Source organism: Erpetoichthys calabaricus, chromosome 2, assembly GCF_900747795.2.
Source record: "Erpetoichthys calabaricus chromosome 2, fErpCal1.3, whole genome shotgun sequence".
Classification (NCBI taxonomy): Eukaryota; Metazoa; Chordata; class Cladistia; order Polypteriformes; family Polypteridae; genus Erpetoichthys; species Erpetoichthys calabaricus.
In genome coordinates, this window is record NC_041395.2 from 250,855,628 (window position 1) to 250,878,203 (window position 22,576).

Genomic DNA, 22,576 nt, shown 5'->3' on the forward strand with positions numbered 1-22,576 from the left:
TTTTTTATTCACTTTTCATTCTTCCTACCCCATCTGACACTGCTGTTTTCACATAAAGACGCGCTATAGCTCTGCAGTGTATCACGATACATACGTCCACGTGTTTTTTTTCCCCCAATCTTGCCAGCCCCCACACGTTGCTGTATGCTGTTTCTTTTGTACTCCAGGACATGCAGAGGAAAGCATAGTAAAGAGTATTAACTTCAGCACTACATGCAATCATCAGACACTCCCCATCTGACACTGCTGTTTTCACATAAAGACGCGCTATAGCTCACCCAAGGAGCACCCTTCCTACATTTACATGTGTACTTGTTGCAGTGTACACACGTCTCTGTGCTATGGTTTCTATTACACTGAGCAAGCACCTGTAATTCGCAGCTCTATTCATTATCTCAAAACACCACACACATTCACAGTAACTCCCAGTTATGTCCACCACTCACACCCACGCCCACAACCATACAGAACTGATTCCACATCAGAGAATTTCCAGTTCCAGTATAAATTCACAAACAATCTGACGCTGTTCGTTTTCAAATAATATTGCATTAGTGCGATGATGTTTTCACATATATTGTCTTTCTTTCTGGTGTGTAATAGAAGCCACAGCATAGAGAGAAGTGAATACATTGTAACAGGTACACACGTTGTAAATGTAAGAAAGACGATCCTTGCGTGTGTGTGAACTGTGAACTGTTAACATTTGAATCTGATGATTGCATATAGCACTGTCTTACTCAGTGCGCTTATTCAGTGCGCGCAAGAACATGCAGTTCCAGTTGCTGTGTGCTACAACATGCTGGTGGTGATCAACACACATTTTAAAAAAAGAAAGAGACAAATATATGTGACGTTTTGAAGAAATCCTTTTCTGATGACGCGAATAGTACCAATCAGAAATCATAATCGCACTAGTACAATATTATTTGAAAATGAACAGCATCAGATTGGGTGTGAATTTATACTGTGGCGCTGTTAGAGTCAGATCAGAATCTGAATAAGCTCCTGTTCTGACTCTAAGTAAAAATGTATGAATTAATCAACAGAAATAACCGCGATCGACATTTTAAACTTAACGATTTACAGTGCATGCCAATTTATAAATTTTATGTCCATTTGAGGTTACAAAGAAAAAAAAAAAAACTTCCTCCCCACAGGGGGATCGAACTCGGGTCTGTAATGCACGGCAAGGCTGCTGTAGCACTAAGTCAGCAAATCTTACTGCTACGCCACGGAAGGTGTTGTAGCATCGTTGAACCTTTTGTGAAAGTGTTTATTTGATGTTTGGACGTCAGCCTTCACAAATGCTATAGTTTATGCCACATTTTGTAACATTTATTACTAAAATATGAAAAAGTTTCTGTTTTAACAATGTGTTTACACAGATTACTGTAGAAACGGAACACGCATGAAATGTGTGTGTTCCAAATAACGATCTATTATTTCCACTGTAAAACTCTAGCAGTTCAGTCACTCCCAGATAATCAAACAAGGCATGAGCTGGGAAAACTTAGTGAACGTTCTGTGACGGTGGGGGATGGAATAGCCGGCTGCTTGCTGGCTCGTCTTAATCGGCTCATTTAGAAGACAAAAGAGAGGTGAGAACGGTTTTAAGGTGGGCCGGATCTACGAGTTTTTTTTGTAGACTCTGGTAATTCTAGTGTTAATTATGTTCCCTAGTTCCTGTAAAGAGCTCTAAAATTTAATATAAATCTGGGTTTGAATGCTTTTGTTAACTTGGAGGTGGGGAGAGCCAGGCCCGTTATCTTATCCAGATGAAAGAGTGGGTGCAGTAAAACTGCAATAGTGATTTTTTACATATTTGAAAAGGATGCTTCATTATTACATAGTTGCCTGTCCACTTAAATGCTAACAGCAAAACTCAAGATCTACTTACACAACCAAAATTATAAATAAGCTGTTCATTAAAGTGATGTACTAAAAAAAAAAAAGATGATCTAAAAAAATCCTGCAATGTGTCCTAACGGTGTCTGGAGTAACATAATGCTGCCTTTAAACTTTATGAATTTAATTCAATTTTGAAAAGTAGTATTTTAACATTAATGGAAAGATATTCAAAATATGTATATAAAAGTGAAAACACTAAATAAGACAATAAATAAAACATTAAAATAAGATACTCATAGATTACATTTTTGTCAGACCCATGTATAGTCATGGTATCTTTAATGAGAAAACTGGAGCCTACTTTATGGGCATGAATTTTCTCAAATCATGAAGAAAGGTTTTTATACAGTATGTCTTCATCAATTGTTTGAACACAATACTAAACAAAACCAAGAAGACAGAAATGCTAAATTAACTGTACCTCACAGCTCCATCAGACTGCATTCAAATAACAATCTCTGCATAAACTTTACATATGCTATATACCCCCATCCTGTACACATGTAAATTAATTTGATTGACAGCTCTCAAAAGAGCCTGTGCAAGTCCTAGGCGTGTGTGCACCATTAAACTGGCAGGACAGTTAACTAGTTAAAAAATTAGGTTTTATACACTTCATTAGACACATCTGTCCATTAATGCAAATAGCCTGCTAACTCCAAACAGCAAATTGTGTGGCTGTAACAAAATATATATGGCATGCATTCATGGTCAACCGAACATTCAAATGAGCAAGATGTATAAGCTAAACTCCTTTGAATGTTTAATGACTGTTAGTTTTGTGCCTGCATCTCAGAAACAGTTGCCCTCTTGGGATATTCCTGTACCTCATTCTATTACGGTTTACACAAAATTGGATGATAAATGATAAATGCAATCCAATCTGTGCATAAAAACACCTTGCTAAGAAAAAGGTCAGAGAAGAATATCCAGGCTTATTCAAACTAACCACTGAAAGGCAACCAATAAAGTAAAAGCTCTTAAAAACCTTGGTGTATTGGCACTAGAACAATATCAGAAGACCACTTTCATTTAGTTAAGAATAATAGGCATTGATATTCCCATTAATGAAACCTAAACAAAACATTATTCCAAACAGCATTCCAAAAAATAAGCAAAGTGAGAACTCCCTGAAAAAATACACTTTCGAAGTTTTGAAATAGGTGGATGACATACAGTCAGCATCAGAAGATATCACAAATAAATATAAAACAAGACTATAGGTGTGGGTAACCTCACTGCACGCAAAAGGAATGTCAAAAATAAAAAATGTTTTTTAAAAATATTTGCTTAAATGTGTTGTAGGTTAAAATTACAAACTACAACACAGAACACTTCTTATTTGATTCTTGCATTCTTTTTAAAAATATATACTGGAAGACTTGAACTGTTAAATTATCACATGAAAATTTAGTTCTTTCACAGACAGTAAAACTGTATGTATTAAGTTGACTGGTGCAACATGAATGACATATAATTTGACCACTACAAGAAAAAATGTTTTTATACTTGCAAATTTGTATCCATGTGGTCATTTTTGGCGAGTAACACAAAACTAATAAAATGTGAAAAAGACTAAAAATTAATTGCTGAAAATTTTAAACTAAACAAAAAATAAAAATGAACAAAAACATAAATAAAAACAAAAATTATAAAATTAAAAACTAAACAAAAAGAAAATTAAATCAAAAACTAAATAAGGACTAAAACTAAAAAAATATAAACTAGAAAAACACTAACAGTAGGCAAAGGATGGACAAAACTTCAAGTCTCGATTTTGCTGCAGTATGCAGATGGTATAAACAGCAAGAATCCATTGATCCATCCTAACTTGTGCCAAGAACATAGAAATGCTGGCTGTACTATAATCCAATAGGGAATGTTTTCTTATCCTCTTAATAGTAACCAAGAGTCACTTGAGTATTGAGCATTGTTACTGGCCATATAATATATTCCTTTATGGTACTCTTTTTCAAATAGATACATCCACCAATCTACACACAAAGCATGCATCACTTCAAAACAATTTAAACATCAATTTACTCCAAAGACTAGCACTGTCCTTTGATCACAATGTAAAAGACCACCTTTGGAATGTGCTGGATTGAAAGATTTGCAGCATGAACATGTAGCCCAAAAATGTGCATAAACAACACAATGCGACTGAATTAGCATGCACACCATTATCCATCCATCCATCCATTTTCCAACCCGCTGAATCCGAACACAGGGTCACGGGGGTCTGCTGGAGCCAATCCCAGCCAACACAGGGCACAAGGCAGGAACCAATCCCAGGCAGGGTGCCAACCCACCGCAGTGCACACCATTATCTGTAAATTTAATCTAAAGACAGAGGGGCGCCTTACTGGTAATACATAGGTCTATTTAATAAAGTGGACACTAATTATACAGAGGACGTACAGCAACACTGCAAGGTCACGTCCTAATTTGATACTCCAAGGAAAAGTAATCTCTTTGTTCATGGGCATGAGCCATATGAGACCTGAACACAAGGTTTCACTACTCTGAAGAGCATTCATTAAGTCATATAGATGAAGTTAAGACCATGACAGCATTTCAAAAATATGTACTTATGAGATATCTGGTCAACCTGAATATTAGCTAACCAAGCAAGTTTGATGGCCTGGTCTCATGTTTATACATAATTTTATGTTCCTCTGCTCTTATGTTAAAAAAAACATACAAATAGTAAAAACAACATAGAACATCAGATGTTAAAAAAAATATACAAACAGTAAAAACAACATAGAACATCAGCCGTATTTTACCAAAAAGATTATGCCTGATGATAAATAGTCGTTTATGTTTGTGCACTTCAAACAGTTCCATGCAGCAATTTGGACACCCAAAGTACCTATTTCATTGACATTTTAAGTAAAAAATAGTAAAAACAATTTTAGCAGAAAACAAACTAAAACATTGGCATTTCTATAAAAATGTTAATGTACATTTACAATTTATTTGAACAAAAAAAATCAATAAATAAAAAATAAAGAGTAACTATGGCATTTACAAAAGTTTAGTCGCCCTACTAAATTATGTAGTAACACCCTTTTTCACAAATATCACAGGGGGAAAACATTTTCTATTGCCAGCTATGAGTCTAAAAATTCTTGTTTTGGAAATTTTCCCCCATTCTTCCCTGTCTTCATATGCATAGCAAGTTAAAGATATACCCACAGATTTTCAATAATGTTAAGTCTGAGGACTGAGAGCGCCATTCCAAAACCTTCACCTAGCATTTCTTGAAGTACTTCCTAGTACACTTGATCGCTCCCTTGTTGGAGAAGCCATTCTTTTTTGAATTCAGCTTCCTGGCTGACTTCTGACATTCTCCTTGAGAATTTGTTGATATTCATTGGAACTAGTTCTTCACTCTGCTTACACAATGTTTAATTTTCAGACCCTCAGTCAGTAGCTTAGAAAAGCCCATGTTTGTTGAGTGTTGCTCAATGTTTAAAGAGTCAAGAAATGTACTAGACTCCAGAATTGTTTTAAGCCGACAATTCCTAATGAAAATTCTTGACAAGACTATCAATCTAACAAATTCTAAAACCTTTACAACTAAAATTTTATGTTTATATATTTTTACATTTTTTCAGTTTATGAAATAAATCAAAACTGCAAATTAACCTTTTTTTTTTTTATAAAAATGCTACTGGCTTTGTTTGCTGTCAAAGTTGTATTTACTATTTTTTACTTCAAATGCCAACCAAATATGTAATTTGGCCAGGGGAGTCCAAATGTTTGCATGAAACTGTAACTTGTACAAGTGCCGAACCAGCAAGAACTTTTTTTTAATGTTTCCCTTTATTTTATTAAATTTCACCATTGTGTCTTTTATTAACAAGATGCTTTAATTACATACAGTCTGCTTAGTATTGACACACTAAAGTTGTACAAATTTCAGATTTCTTTTACTGAAAGGAATTAAAATAGAGGTATTAGGTTAATGTCTTACACCTACTGAATATTAGAACATATGCCACAAAATACTTGGTAATATCCAAAGAGGTAGGCATTCCTTTTTTAATTCTAAATCAAGTTCTAGTCTCCTCCTCTTTAGTAGGCCTATGCTGCCAACATCAACATAAAAAATAAATTCCAATGTTGAAAACAGTAAACACACAGACAGAAGCAGAATAACTGATTGATTCTACAGACTCTCTAAAGAGATCAGAACCACTTAGTTTTCATTATTAGGGCTTATGCCATAGAAAATGAAGATGCATTTTTTGTATAGGGTTGCATTTGAGGTATTCAGAACAAATTATCGATCAGCTTAGAAAAAAGGCAACAACTAATATGGTGACATTGCTTTGCCCCATGACTATTATGCAAGTTATTTTTCTCAAGGTTTTTAAATTTATGAACATAACTTTAAATGTGTTTTTGATTTATTATTGTCATTACTTTAATTACTTGTCATGTACTCATTTTATCTTATGTAACAAATCCAACTATACTAGGATATTAGAGATTAAACTAAGTTAAACTGAAGACATGGAGAAGCCAACAGATGGCTTGTTGTTTTGCCATTACTGTAATCTCTGCCATTTTAGTTTCAATATAAACATTTGAGCTCTTGGTAATATAGTGTTAGCAATTGCATATATTATTCTAACATGGTAAATGTTGTTCTGTAATATTACTATTGACATATTGGAAATTAAAAACTTCTCACCAGTAAAAAAAAGTAATAAAATCCACAAAAATACTGCAGTTTTAATCATATTGTATTTAGATTCTTGCATTTTGTCATTTTCAAACTGACTTTAATTTGAAAATCAACAGAAACAAAAATGAAACACTTAAAGGAAGTTGGCAAAAGTCAACTGTTACTTTATGAATCATTAAGACTGAATGTTTGAGTGACAAAAATAAATAAGAAGAAATAATTTACATTTGTAAGACTTAACAGTGAATACTGTACTCATCAAATTATATTTTAGCCAAGCGAGACTAATTCTGTTTAAGTATGTTCACACCCTGTGTGCACATTCTTTACAAGGTAGAATAGTGTTCAAAATACTTTTGTATTATACATTTGAAGCAGACTGTTATCAAGTGTCACCAACGATTAAAAAGACTTCATAATTATTACAGAACGCTTGTCAGAAGTACAGCTCCCTTACAGATCCAACATCCTTTGTTTAAATCCCACATCTAGTCATCATCTATGTAATGCAAGTATTTGCTTTCTTTGCTGGTGTGGGTTTCTATCATGTCCCAGAAGACATGCTTTTTAGGTGGCGTGGCAATTACAACTGACCCTGTTTAAGTGCATCTTCTGATAAATTGGTACCCTGCCCTGGACTGTTACCAGCGTTCTGCCCAGCACTACTAGGACATAGCCCAGCCTGCCAAACTACACCCACCCAATACCTTTTAAGCAAGTTAGATAATGTGTTGTCTAATACTGGTGTGTGAGACTTCATTCAAAACTGTGGCACAGAAATTGGTTTTATTCTTTTGGTATCTACAATATCCTCTGTCCTGAAGTGGCACTAATGCCATTTTACTGATATTTGTGAGTACCAAACATTTTTTCAGCAATTACTGCACTTTTACATTGATTTTGCTCAAATATGTTATTCATAGCTAGAATGCTTTGCTCACGTTGAAAAAATTCACAATCTAATAATGACATTCACCACGTATATGCATATGTACAGTATATCATGAATAATAAAATTTATATTATATTTTGTATCCAATAAATAATACTTCACATGTTCAAATAATTTTGGCCACAATTGCTGCACAGCAATAATTTCATATATAATCAGACATTCAGGTTAATTAAAACTGTTCATGTAGTTTTTAATGACAAAAATCCAATTTTTTAATAAAAACTGTAATGGTGATGTTGTTCAGTTTCCTCTCTGAAAACAGCTGCAGAAAAATTCACTCAATGCATCTTACTAACATAAGCTGGTAAAAAAAAAAACTTGTATCTTCTTCACTTTCTCACCATCCAGACAGTATGTTAAAATCAAACACTAACATATATGTAACAGGAAACCTCTAAATTAGTAAGACAATGAAGTTATACAGCAAAATAACAGCCCTTTCCTCAGGACCCACATAACAATTTGCTTTCAGCAATGAAGTTGGCTGTTCGTAGGGTACTACTAAGTGTGCATTTCTGAGCCAGAGCTATGCTTACTGCTAACATATTAGCCAATATGTACAAGCTGACCGATTCTTCATATCATCACGCTAACAAAACATGAATGCAGTACATGTTTTAAAACTCACACTATTACTGCATAAAATTATCAATAATGATAGCCTATTACATTTTTTGTATGGAACAAAGCAGTAGCATTCCCCCACTATAATTGGAATTTTTAACAACATAAGATTCGGGCAATCTACATTAAAATCCATAATCTGCCAATACTAGGGTTTTCGAAAGTATGTTACCCTAAGTTCTTGTCAATAAGCCGCGGCTTATCTAAGGAAAAAAGTTGTGAAAATGAAAAAATAGAATATCGGCTTATACATAAGTCCGGCTTATACATCCATCGCGGGGGTTGCGTTCCAGAGCCACCCGCGAAATAAGAATATCCGCGAAGTAGAAACGATATGTTTATATGGTTATTTTTATATTGTCATGCTTGGGTCACAGATTTGCGCAGAAACACAGGAGGTTGTAGAGAGACAGGAACGTTATTCAAACACTGCAAACAAACATTTGTCTCTTTTTCAAAAGTTTAAACTGTGCTCCATGACAAGACAGAGATGACAGTTCCGTCTCACAATTAAAAGAATGCAAACATATCTTCCTCTTCAAAGGACTGAAGCAAACAAATCAATATGTCTGTTTGGCTTTTAAGTATGCGAAGCACCGCGGCACAAAGCTGTTGAAGGCGGCAGCTCACACCCCCTCCGTCAGGAGCAGACAAAGAGAGAGAGAGAGGGAGAGTTTGTTTTTCAGTCAAAAATCAATACGTGCCCTTCGAGCTTTTAAGTATGCGAAGCACTGTGCAGCATGTCTTTTCAGGAATCAGCTTTACAAAAGATAGCAACGTGAAGATAATCTTTCAGCATTTTTAGACGAGCGTCCGTATCGTCTAGGTGTGCAAACAGCCCCCCTGCTCAATCCCCATACGTCAGGATCACAGATAGTCAGCGCAAGAGAGACAGAACAGTAAGCCGGGTAGCTTCTCAGCCATCTGCCAATAGCGTCCCTTGTATGAAATCAACTGGGCAAACCAACTGAGGAAGCATGTACCAGAAATTAAAAGACCCATTGTCCGCAGAAATCCGCGATATATATTTAAATATGCTTACATATAAAATCACAATTTAAATGACCGCTACGCGCTCGTGTTGACTCGGCGACGCCCAGAGCAGAAAGAACGCGCTCCGGCCGCTCCAACCGCGCCATGCGGGGAGTGAGAGAGACGGCAATATCTCACACTCTCTCCCCCCTTAAAGAAATTAAATGGGCGCGAGTGAGACCACTGACCTCCCTCCCTTCTATTAGTTATAGGTTATAGTACGTTCGGCTTATCCATGAGTCCGGCTTATCTATGATACGATTTTATTTTAAAAATTCGTATGATTTTTGGTCTCCGGCTAATACATCAGTCCGGCTTATAGACAAGAACTTAGGGTAATATTGATAAGCATACATTTTAACATTTAAAAATTACTTTAATAATCATTTTTCATGGTATTGATTCTACAGCCTATATATGAATGCACTTTTACTTCACCATGGCTTGTGTTGCAGCCCTGGTTCCATCCCCTCACAAGTGTTAATAAGATGGCAATTTCAGCAGAGTTGGAGCCTTCACCAGCATGCTTAACTGACAAAGAGGGCAGCCGTAGTGGTGTCTAGAAATACTTCAGTTTTGTGGCCAATGAGGATGGAAAAACCACAAGATGCATGCAAGCCTGTAGGCAAGAATTGCAAGCAAATCAATACAAAAAATTTGAGAGTTATCTTACTTCTTTATTAAGGAAGCATTCTTCATTATAAGCCTGTAAACAGTTGTATTTGAGATTAGGGATGTGGCGATAATTTTTTTTCTACAGGTTAAAACCTTCTTGTAGCCAGTTAAATGTTTAATGCATCAAGATGGGGTCTTCAATTATACTTACCTACAAGACACTTTTGTGCTCTTCATTCACAGGCGAAACTCTTTTTTAGCACTATAGGACTCCATCACTCATTCGATTTTTAAACCCTCACAGCAAAATCTGCCGCCATTGTGTTTTACCGTCTTTTACTTTATGTGTGATTTTAAAAATGTTTCATGACATTCATCATATGATGTAAGGCACTATAATTTTTCAGTGCTAAACTGCATAAAAACTGGCGCTTCTCCTCTGTGTGCTCATATACTTTCAGCGCTTGTATTTAGTAAGTAAGGACTCATTTTCAACCTAAAAAAAGCATGCCTCACAGAACAGCATGTTGACATGCTAGCCCTTATACAAAAAATTTGGAAGTTACAAATACATTGTAGTTTATTTACACAAAATGCAATGTGCACTGTTTGCATTTTTGCCAAGCCTTAAAGTGTGTTAGTAGTCTGTACAAAAGACGACATTAATGTTCTTTTTAATAGAATGTTTACTTAATGCTTGTTTTAATATTTTTATGTATGGTGTTTACAAAAGATTGCAATACTTATTCAATTAACATTTAATGAAATTTGTAACAATTCACGGTACTACCTCTGTAACAGTATTTGTTTTCACCAAAAGGTTTCACTACTTTAAGTATTTTCATTTAATGGCAATTTATTTTATTTGTTTTCAACAATTTTAAGATTTTAATGCATGGAGAACTGTAATTTGTTCATATATATTTTATTGAGTTATATTATGTACTGTATTGGATATCGAATTTCAATAATTTTCTTTGAAGCTTAAACTTTTAGTATTGTGACACCTCTTGCCAATACCAATACTCTGTGCACCTCTTTATTTAATGAATGAAGTTCAAGCTATAATAAATACTATTTCTTCTTCTCTTTTTCAATACTATTTCTTCTTCTCTTTTTCAAGTGGGAATAACTACACTAAAAACATGAGAGTCATGCAATGCACGGACTTACTAATAATAATGATAATAATAATAATAAAGAAGCCAATACTCTACTGAAAAAACAAGAGCACATTAATCGTGGTTTCTCTGTTGCCAACTTAAATGTCACAAAAATGTGTAATTAGTAACAGATTCAAAGATTGAATTTAACAGGGATGAAAGAATATTACATACTTTGATGGATTTTGCATGTGATTTCTGGACAACCATTTCTGGCTTGGTATCCTTTATTCATTAAATAAGCCTACCCCAGTTGTGCAAACTTCAAGGCAGCAACCAGCTCTACATAGTCTACTAGTTCCTCATATAAGCATCAAAATAATGTAACATACATGCCCTTGCATATGGAAAGAAACCAGAGTCTGGAAATGGATACATGAAAATAGACAGAATGTGTAAAATTCATAAAATGAGTGTGCCCAGAACTGATCCCTGATCACTGGAGCTGTAAGGCAGCGATGCAAAAATCTACAGCACCATGCTAAGCCAACTAGGCTGTTTTTGAGAGAACCTTTCATTGTGGGCACTGTCACTTTACAAATAATTATCAATATAAAAAAAAGAATAATTAATGTAGTTTTTAAATACATATTTATAACATTTTGCATGCTGGACATATACTATTTAATTAGTTATAAACTGATCATACATTGGTAGATACTCCCTGTTAGCATTCAAATTGTTCCGATCTGCTAATGTTAAGGCGTCTCATAAAACACCCTTTCAACCATTTAGTCTCTTCCTTGGTATCTGTTGCCAGGTTTACTCACTTAAACAAAAGTCAAGCAAGTTTAGGTTTGTTTCAGCCCATCTTTCATCATTATTTGCGACAAAATGTAGTACTACACTTTTTGAACTCCTCTTTAAAATTTATGTTGCCTACGGCTTAATATCTTTACACATTCTAACCATTCAAATGTATTTATTTATAAAAAAAAATTTGTGAATCACTTTAAACCAAGGTGGGGGTTTAAAAAACTTAAAATTCTAAAAGTTTTCACATTTGTCTAAACTAAAAAGCAATTTTTGGAATGGATTAAAGCGTTTATTGACTTTTTTGTGGCCAGTGTGACTACAGTGAGTGTGTTATTATTAACTTTAAAACGACAGAAAAAAAACTGAATAAAATCTTTTAAATATGTATCAAATCCTGAAAGTTAAAACGCAAACATCCTAAAGCTGAGAGCACCAGTTAGTCCAATTCTTACCGAGGTTGTATTTAGAAGCAAAAATATATTTTGTGGTTGTATTGTGCTTTTACTAGTTGTCTTATTCTTTAAAAAGTTTAAGTCCCAATGTCAGCAATTACTTCCCTTCTTGATACCTTTTTTTCTGTTGATCCTTGATTTAACAGGTAATTATAGATAACAGAAAACTTGTATTGTAACTTCTGTTGAGCAAGTGAAGATTCATGTAGAAGTGTAACAAACTTCTGATATCTGCAGAAAGATATCCGTTTATGTCAAAAGGCAGCAACGGTTTTATTATGACTTTTGTTAAAAGTGTGAACTTTTCCAATGGTATAAAGTCACTAATGCTCTGGCACGCAGGGAGTTGTAGATTATTACCACCAAGCTTGGCAACTACATTACATTAAGAAGTACATCAAGTCCATGTTTTGTTGGGTTCGTTTTAAAAAAGAGCACAATGTAGTTCTCATCAAAGATCGGCAGGTATGCCCACCTACTGACAGAGGGTCTTCACAAACTGAGCACAAAATGAATGCAGTGAACACTATGCCTGCCTGCGACTCCGAAGTGCCTTCAACGTTTCAAACAAAACGTCAGGCTAAAGAATGACGTTTCTTCACTTTAATTTTACAGGCACTAGACTGGCCTTGGAAAGTTCAGTGCTAACGTTGGGCGCTAACAGTCTGGATGCATTGCAGCTAACACGCTCCCACTTTACTACTTCTTGCCCTCAATAGAAATCTACTCTATTTTTCAACTAGTAAGCCGGCGGACGAATACAGTGCCTTCGACTAACTGCCCGGACAAGTTCGACTTTCAGTATACTTGAAAAAGTGAGGAAAACGAAATTAACCCGACAGCTTGGCATTTAATTTCATCCCTTCCGCGTTTCTATTTTATCTGCTAAGACCACCAAGTTTTGAGACTTTGATGCGTCTTCTTGCTGAACTCTTGGGTCTAGTTGACTGCATCTATTCCTACAGACGCCCCCACCCTCCGTGAAAATAAGTACTTAATATCGTATTCAAAGCCAAGGCTGTCTCGACATTGGCAAGCAAATCCCGAAAAGCTACAGCACGAGTTTTGACCGTAAAACTGTCTCGTTATATAAAAGGCGAAAAGCACAGAGTTTACTTGAAATTACCTTCCTTTTCTTTTTCGCTTTGCAGGTCACTAACAGCCGCCATGACAGTTCCATCCGGGAATCCAGAGCGACAGCGGACAGTGCGAGCGCTGCGGGGGAAGAGAACGCGGAGGGATATGGATTAGCAACAAGAGTACTCATGTTTTGTGTCTTCTCTGTCGATTTGGAGAGTTAGGGAAATGACGGTTTAGACATGTCTAGTCCAAGTGAATATGAGTACATCGACAAAAAGGCCAACCCATGCAAGGGATCATTGCGTGAACGTTTAATCGGCACAGAAAGGAAGAGGTCAAAATGGCAGTCAAGTAGCATGTTGGTTGAAGTAACCACTTCTTTGATCTAAAGATCTTGCACTGCTGCTCAGGAACACACGCTGCCATTGCTTGCATGTTCTTTTGACTTCACAAAGCACATCATTGGTAGGCCCTTCATGGTTGATCATAAAGCAGATTATTAACAAGTTATACACATAAACTCTTGATCTTGTGAGTTGCCTTGGCCACTGTGCTGTCTTAATTTTAAATTTGGTGTCTTAATTCTACATGTTGATTTTTGGTTATTGCATTTGTGTTGTCACTTCCAGGATTTTCTAATTAAATAATCCCAGTTGAAATATACACATTTGTTTGGATTAAACTGTCGTATCTATAATAACAATATATTCTAATATATGTAAATAACATTTAAAAATATATTTTTTAAATTTAAACATTTTTATATTTTTACTATTGTGGCAGCAGGCAAATGGATAAAATTCCGGCTAGGAAGGACTGTGTAACTGCTGGTGCACTGACCTTCGGGAATGATCTTTTCTAGAAGGACTGGTATTTTTAAGAAGGATCACATCAGCATTGCTGAATCATCCTTTCCTGGGCTTGGGTGACTCAGTGATGATATAGTAAGACGATTTTAAAAAGGGTGCCACGAATATCAAGTGGTCAGACTGGAGACAGCTGGCCCAAAAGGAGAAAGTGAGCAAGGCCTTGACAATGACAATGTTTTCATTGGCCATAATGGAGGAAAATACCAAAGAGAGGATAATCTACAGGAAGAAGTCGGGAAGACCTCGGCAAACATGCTAGACTGAAACCAAGAGCCACGTATAACGTGATTAGATTGGATTGGGATAGTTAACAAGTTTCTTCAGACTGGAAGTGATTGTATTTGTTGATGTTTCAGAGGCAAACCCAGAGGTCCAAGGCAGTGGGCAAGTTTGCACTGGTGCAGAAGCCTAACTTTTAATGAAATACATTTGTGTACTGGAAGGGCTGAACTGCCCATTTCCTCATCTTAATGCTTGTTATATTTATTTTCAGACTGCTGATATTGTATACTTTTAAAGAACATGTCATATACAGATACCGTAGATTTGAGAGCTTCACAGACACATTTCTGAATGAATGAAAGTCACTTGTAAGATAATGCAACTCGAGAGAGCACTTTGCGAAGATGCCAACAAGGCATTGAATTACTTCCAGTATTGGGTGTTGGCTGTGTCCTAAGTATGACAAGTAGCAAAAACAGTTTTTACCAAAGCTAGTACCAGTCACAGACTCAGTTATAGTCACAGGAGTTTCTTCCTTTGTTTATTGTGTCTTTTTAATTCGTTTTATGGAAATCAGCTTAAAGACACATGCTCATGTGTCTTTTCTATATATAGCTCTAATGACAACAGTATTGTAAGATGAGACTGGCAACCACTGCTGAGAAATTAGAGGCATATTACAATAAGAACCTGGCAAGTACAGAAATATAGTTACATTGCTTGTTTTATATTCTTGTTAAGGTAGTAACTGACAATGCTTTGAAATGTGGGTCAATAAGCTAATTTATTTTTGTCTATATGTTTATATCTAGAAAAAACCCTAAATGTATTTCTCCTAAATGTACTTCATAAACAAATTCAAATGAAATAATATTTAATCTTTAAATACTTCATTTCATCTTCTCAACCGCTTTCAATGGTGAGGGTCATGTGACCAATAAATAGGTGTTACTCATAATACATATAAAGATAAACATTTAGCTGTATCATTTAATTTGAGTAGAAACCAAATACTTTACAGTACGTGACACTGTTCAGAAGTTATGTATAAAAAATATCCCTTAATAAATAATGCATACTTTCAATACTTGTCTGCAACTATTTACAGCAGAAAGAAAACAAATCACTGGTTAATCTAACATCCAGAAATTGTGTTTACTTTATACAAACCTCCTATACTGAACACGAAGCATAACAAACTATTCAAAAAAAGCCAGACCACAACTTTATTAAGGGGCATATAAAGTAAATTTATCTTGATTTTCAAAAATCAGTTATAGTCAGATAAGTAGCTAGTAAACAAAATTAAATGGTAGAAGTTCAATGGGCATTGTACAAATGCATCCAAAATTGGCTAAAGCACAGAAAGCAAAGGCTTATGGTGCAACAAGCTGTTTTCAAATTAGGTAATGTCCTTCTAGGATCTGGGCCTCAGTCATTTCTCTTTTCAGTATATAACTGATATTGACAATGATTTACCAAATAAGTTGGTTATGTTAATTGGTGACCCTAAAGTAGGTGGATAATTACTCTATAATCAATAGTCTTGTTAAAGAGTAGAACAGAATTCAGACTGTGGCAGATTACATTTAATGTACAAATATGTAGGGAGTGATACTATTTGATATGACTACATATGAGGGAGGTGAAATTTGAAAGTACACCTTATGAGGCAGATTTGTCACTGCTTACATTCTGACAGTGTTAAAAATCAATTAAGACAGCTAAAAGGATGATATGTTGCACAAATTAAGATAAGTAATCTTTAAGCACCCTGCGGTGGGATGGCGCCATGCCCAGGATTTGTTCCTGCTTTGTGCCCTGTGTTGGCTGGGATTGGCTCCAGCAGACCCCCGTGACCCTGTGTTAGGATATAGTGGTTTGGATAATGGATGGATGGATATCTTTAAGCAATAAAAATTATGGTCTCCTTGTTACAATGGAGATATAACCTCAATACAGAAAGTCCAGAGAACAGAGACTAAACGTATTCCAGGGCTGCAGGGTATGAGCTACAGAAAGACAATTCAATTCAAACAAGTTTTGAAACTTGTTTAGCATGGTGGGGAATTACAATGTTCTTGAAAGTAGCTATTATTTTAATTGATTGAATTAATTACTTTATGTGAGCCCCAAGATTTTATTTAGTCACTTATAACCATGAAAAATAGTGGTTAAAGAAAAAATTATTTTTGCTTTTTAGTGCATTTATAACTGTAAAGTAAATAAAATTGTTCTACTTAAAAATATTTTTTTATATATGTTATTCTTTACTTTTTAGTCTTTGAGTATTTTGCAAATGATTTTTCTTTAATAATTTGTCATGAACAGGAAGCTTCTTTAAAAGTATAACATAATATATCTTCTGTGCAGAATTATTTGAATACTAAAAAGAATTATATTTTGGTCTCTATTTTTCAGTTCAGACTATTATGGGATTAGTGCTCGGTCACTGCGAAAAGAATATATCAACGACAGAACGACAATCACGTGATCATCAAGGCTACTCCTTTACAAGAGTAAACAAGTAAAGTGAACACACATATTTACCCACTCCTGGAAGAGGCGAGTGGGGGCAATCCGATGCGTCTCTCACTTGTATGCTTCTATATCTCACTATATTCTCTCTCCGTTATTGTTGTGTGTGGGTTAATTGGAATCACATAATCATTAATTAGGCAAAACTGTTACGTAATTGCATCGGTTTTGACGGATTATTGTATTGTCATCGATACTGAACACGTAGGCAAAATTTGAAGAAATTCGCTTCGGCAAAAGTGGGTTTTAAATGAGTTGCAAGATTTGACCCAAACAAACCGACAGACAGTCAAGTTAAATAAAATCGTTTAATAAAAACCTTTTTCTTACATATCAGAGGTTTCTTAATTAGGTTAATATAGATTTTTGTACACAGATCACATGTTCATAACTTGGCATTCTTGCCCTAATCTATTATTGGGTGAAGAAATCATTAATTCATTACATTGCAAATACTAGTAACTGAGAAAATACAGTAGTACAGCAGTTAGAGAATAAAATGTTTACCAAAGTTTATGTGAAACTATACCTTCCATATTGAGAGGAGATCTACAGAGCAAGTATTCTCCCAAAGAACTTTTAATTTCCAATAATCTATGCACTTTAATTGCAAATAAACCATACATTTCAACATATAATGTAAAGAAACACAAAAATAAACTGAAAAACTGAAACTTGCAGATCTTGGGAAGATGGGCAGAGGTGAAAGAATATCACACACCAATTACATCCCATTAGGAGCTGATATTGGCCAAAATGAGCTGGGAAATGAAGCACAGCATAGAAGATGACTTTGACTATATCCTGACTGAGACATCAGATGATGTTTTGGGTATACCATCAAAGGCAGCCATACCATCTTGATCAAGTACACCATTGCCCTTCAGAATTGCATATGACTGAATGAAAGGCTTGTTTCCAAGGTACAACTAGAAGAGCAATAAAAGTGCAATGGAAAATGGCTAGGAAAACAATTGGCTATGATTAGAGTAGAAACAAAAATAGAAAGATAAGTTTAACAAAGTATTAACTAAAATGGCAAAATATAAAAAATAAGAACAATGTACGTAATCCATTAATTGAACACAGACTGAGGTAAAAAGCAATAAGTTGTAAATAATGATTTTTTTATATAAATTGCCAGGAAAGAGGCATTACTTAACAGTGGTAAGTAGCAACTGCAATTCAGCTTGACTAAAATTGATTATAGATGGAAACTCTCACTTATTTGACACACATAAAGAACCTGAGCTTTTTCTAAAAGCTCATCTTAAGCTCAAAAATCAAAGTAAAATTGAATAGGTAAAAATGGAGATGAAAAACAATGGGACATATTACCGGCATTAATTATATTTAGCCTGTAATTAATGTAACAACGGTGTAGATCAAAATGCAATTGATATGGACTTGTGCATTTATGTATATCTGTATGCATGTGTATATAGATACATATTTCTTCATATGCATGTACTGTATATGTGTATGGTATGTTAATATATTTTTTTTTTCTATCTCTTTTTATATATTTTTATTTTTTTTATCTATTATCAACTGTCTTTCTTACATTCAATTAATTTATCATTTTATGCACATCAATATTTACATAGGCATGCATGTGTTTATTTGTAAACCGATAACATATATGCAAAATACATGTAGCAAACAAACTGATTTTCCTTTGATTTGACCCAGAACCCTGCAGTATAATGTAAATGTTTGTATATATACTGTATGTATTAAGATCTTGTAGTAACAAAAAAAAAAAAAAAAAATATTAATACCCTTCTTCTTTCTAGATATCATCAGCTTTTGAGTTTTATATTAAAACTTTACTGTTGGATCCTATGTTTTGATAAACTGAAATGACTTCATCTTGGTTAATAATGTTATCTTTTTCTATCAACAGAATCAGAAGATCAAAGAGCCATTTTTGTCCATATCTGTTTCTGAGTTTAGACTTAATTGAATTGATCTTGGAAAAACCTTCTTTAGCTGTTGCTGTTGATATAGGTAATCTGGCAGAGTTTCAGTAATTGAAACACTAAATCAGTATCAAAGTGTTTGAATTTACCCAGCACTACTTGGGAACTATTCTTTGGTATGTATATGCACTATGAAATACTCTTGCCTCTGTCAGTAACCACAATATGACTATGTTCAAATGTTATAGGCAAAATCGGTCCCCCCTTTTCCCTCTCAGAGCAAGCAGACACAGAGAAGTGTCGTCACAGATGCCACCAGTTTTATAATGCTTTCCTTAGTTACAATGTGCTTCGAGTTGATAGACAGAAAATGCTGATGGCTGTGAAAAATAGTTATTTTATTAAACTGTACTTTTTAAACTGGGGAACGCCTTGTAACCGTAACAAGCCAACTATAAAAGCTGGCATTATAAGCAAAGTTACTACTTCTAGTAATGATAGTAATATCATTACTAAAACTAGCATTTTCTTTTTCAGGGTTTTATTAATTTTATTTCAACAAAATAACACTGCATGCAATCAAGTCAAACTTATACAATGAATTACTTCAAAGTCAAACTAGAAAAAAAAATATCAGAAAGTTAAAAAAGAAAGCGGGAACAAAATAGACAAAACCTAACAAAACAGAATTCAACCCCCACTGGAGAGAAAGAGAGGAGAACAAAGAGCATGGGTGAAAAGTTATACAGTAATCCCTCCTCCATCGCGGGAGTTGCGTTCCAGACCCCCCCACGAAAGGTGAAAATCCGCGAAGTAGAAACCATATGTTTATATGGTTATTTTTATATTGTCATGCTTGGGTCACAGATTTGCACAGAAACACAGGAGGTTGTAGAGAGACAGGAACGTTATTCAAACACTGCAAACAAACATTTGTCTCTTTTTCAAAAGTTTAAACTGTGCTCCATGACAAGACAGAGATGACAGTTCCGTCTCACAATTAAAAGAATGCAAACATATCTTCCTCTTCAAAGGAGTGCGCGTCAGGAGCAGAGACTGTCAGAAAGAGAGAGGAAAGCAAACAAATCAATAGGGCTGTTTGGCTTTTAAGTATGCGATGCACCGCGGCACAAAGCTGTTGAAGGCGGCAGCTCACACCCCCTCCATCAGGAGCAGAGAAAGAGAGAGAGAGACAGAGAAAAACAAACTATCAAAAATCAATACGTGCCCTTCGAGCTTTTAAGTATGCGAAGCACCCTGCAACATGTCGCTTCACGAAGCAGCTGCACAGAAGGTAGCAACGTGAAGATAATCTTTCAGCATTTTTAGACGAGCGTCCATATCGTCTAGGTGTGCGAACAGCCCCCCTGCTCAATCCACCTACGTCAGGATCAGAGAAAGTCAGCGCAAGAGAGAGAAAAGTAAGTTGGGTAGCTTCTCAGCCATCTGTCAATAGCGTCCCTTGTATGAAATCAACTGGGCAAACCAACTGAGGAAGCATGTACCAGAAATTAAAAGACCCATTGTCCACAGAAATCCGCGAACCAGCAAAAAATCTGCGATATATATTTAAATATGCTTACATATAAAATCCGCGATAGAGTGAAGCCGCGAAAGGCGAAGCGCGATATAGCAAGGGATTACTGTATTTGGTGCACATCCAAAAAATGTGGCCTTGTAAGGCTGGAGCTAGACTGCAATGCTGGCAAGCTGAATCTTGCCCTGCATTCATTTTGAACACTTTTAAATGAGACAAATGTGATGACTGAAATATTTTAAGTTGAATTATTGAATGCTTTGCGCATATAGAGTATGCTAAAGTATATTCTATGCATGGCTGACTCTCACTCCTTTTCTGAAATATTAATTGAAAGATCCTTTTCCCACTGTACCCTAGGATCTTTGAAGGGAAGTTTCTTTGAGATGTTATTATATATTGTTGAGATGCTGTCCGAGTGCTGATCAGTATCTCTTCTGGAACAGAAATGGGAGGGAGATGTGGAATATTGGGTAAGTTATTTTCTAGTAAAATGTCTAATTTGAAAGTAGAGGAAAAACTATGTTGCTAGGAATTACAATTTGAAGCATAATTGTTCATAAGATGCAAAACCATTACCTATATACAGTTCGCTAAGTGTTTTAATCACAGATGTTTTCCAAAAATTAAATGCTGTGCAGATTCAGGAAACTGTAAGAGGAGGGCTTAAACAAAACATATCTCTTTATGTAAATTACGTGGTTGTTTATATTACTGTCCCATGCTTTTTTCAGGATTTAAATTAATCTCAACAGGATTGCATTATTTTCTGAAAATATCTCTGCATGTCAAACTGATGAGTTCTTGCTATCTTATATAAAATGTAATCATAATTGCATATCAATTTTAGGACCAATTCAAATTTGATACCTTAATGGAATGTGTTAAACAACACCTTGCCAACTGGTCATGACTTCATTTTACCTTAACTGGGAGAATTTATATTGTTAAAATTAATATTTCTACAAAATTCTTGCATCTTTCCCACTGGATGCAGCTTTAGCTTTGCTTAATTTAGAATACAAAGAGACAATGGATTACAAAAAAAAGTCTTCAGATATCTTAAATAATGAGGAACATGAAGCTGTGTAACTTTCAATTGTACTACTGGAATGCAAAAATGCACACTATGATACTATGAAACAAATCAGACAAAAAAGACACCCACTTTAATTACACAGAAGTAAATAATCTCTGTATGCTTTGCTTTGTGCACCAGTTACTGTTAAATACCAACAATAAAGTTGAAGTTCAATGGTTCAGGACTTAATTTGTGAGATACTACTGTAGAAGATACAGTATTTGCTAAGAGGTTACTGTCAACACTACCTTTACAAATAATACAATTGGCATGCACCTAGAATACTTGAAGTACTTAATAATATGTAATATACCAGTGGTTCTCAAACTGTGGGGCGCGCCCCCCTAGGGGGCACGAATGTTGCCATATGTGGCGTAATTTCACTATTCGTAGAGAAATTTTAAACTTGTAGCGGTGTATCAGCAGCAAAAAATATAGGAATAAATTTCACTAGGGTTTCAAAAAAACATTAAGGGGGTGCGATTAAATCTGTTATGAAAACCCGGGTCACAAATACTTAAAGGTTGAGAAACGCTGTAATATACTAAGTTGTGTATTGACAACATACTTTGAATGCATTCTATGAAAATCTGTGCCACAAATATAATCATAAGCAACATTTATTTTACCTCATGCATGTGGTATAGCAGATCCATGGCTTAACAAACAGGAGCCCATTTTAATAAATAAATAAATAATTGGCCGACTCAATCCCTGTGGTTGTGCATGCTCACACAGCTGCATGGCGTTGGTGGAGTATTTGTAGCGAGGCACATCTGTACATGAGGGTGTGGTCTTCATCAGTTTCCTGCGGTGAGACGATGCACCCACAGAGGCATATAAGGAAGAGCTGGCACGAGAAAAGGGAAAAATAAAAACAAATGAGCTCGGGAGAAACAGTAGAAAGGGTCAAAACGAAGAAAATAGACTGGCCAGTGAGTAATCGAGCGAGTGGAGAAAGAAAGGACAGAGTTTAAAAGGATACAGAAAAAAATATGCAAAGAGGGAGAGAAGAGAGAGATAGATGGAGAGCCAGTGCAAGACAGAATGGAGGTAGGTGGTCAGGAGCAGAGCCGCAGGACGCAGAGCCTGAGGCTCAAGGAAGGGCGATCCTATGGAA

At 35.3% G+C, this 22,576-nt stretch overlaps 1 protein-coding gene across 2 annotated transcripts in view; it reads right to left on the reverse strand.

The window, feature by feature from the left end:
- LOC127526841 (zinc finger protein 518A-like) overlaps window positions 1-13,479 on the reverse strand; it is a 148,980-nt gene extending 135,501 nt beyond the window's left edge. For both annotated transcript variants that reach the window (XR_007934281.1, XM_051923812.1), the window contains exon 1: window positions 13,334-13,479. The gene's annotated coding sequence lies outside the window, so the exon portion shown is untranslated. The remainder of the gene's footprint in view (window positions 1-13,333) is intronic.
- Between the last annotated feature and the right edge of the window lie 9,097 nt (window positions 13,480-22,576).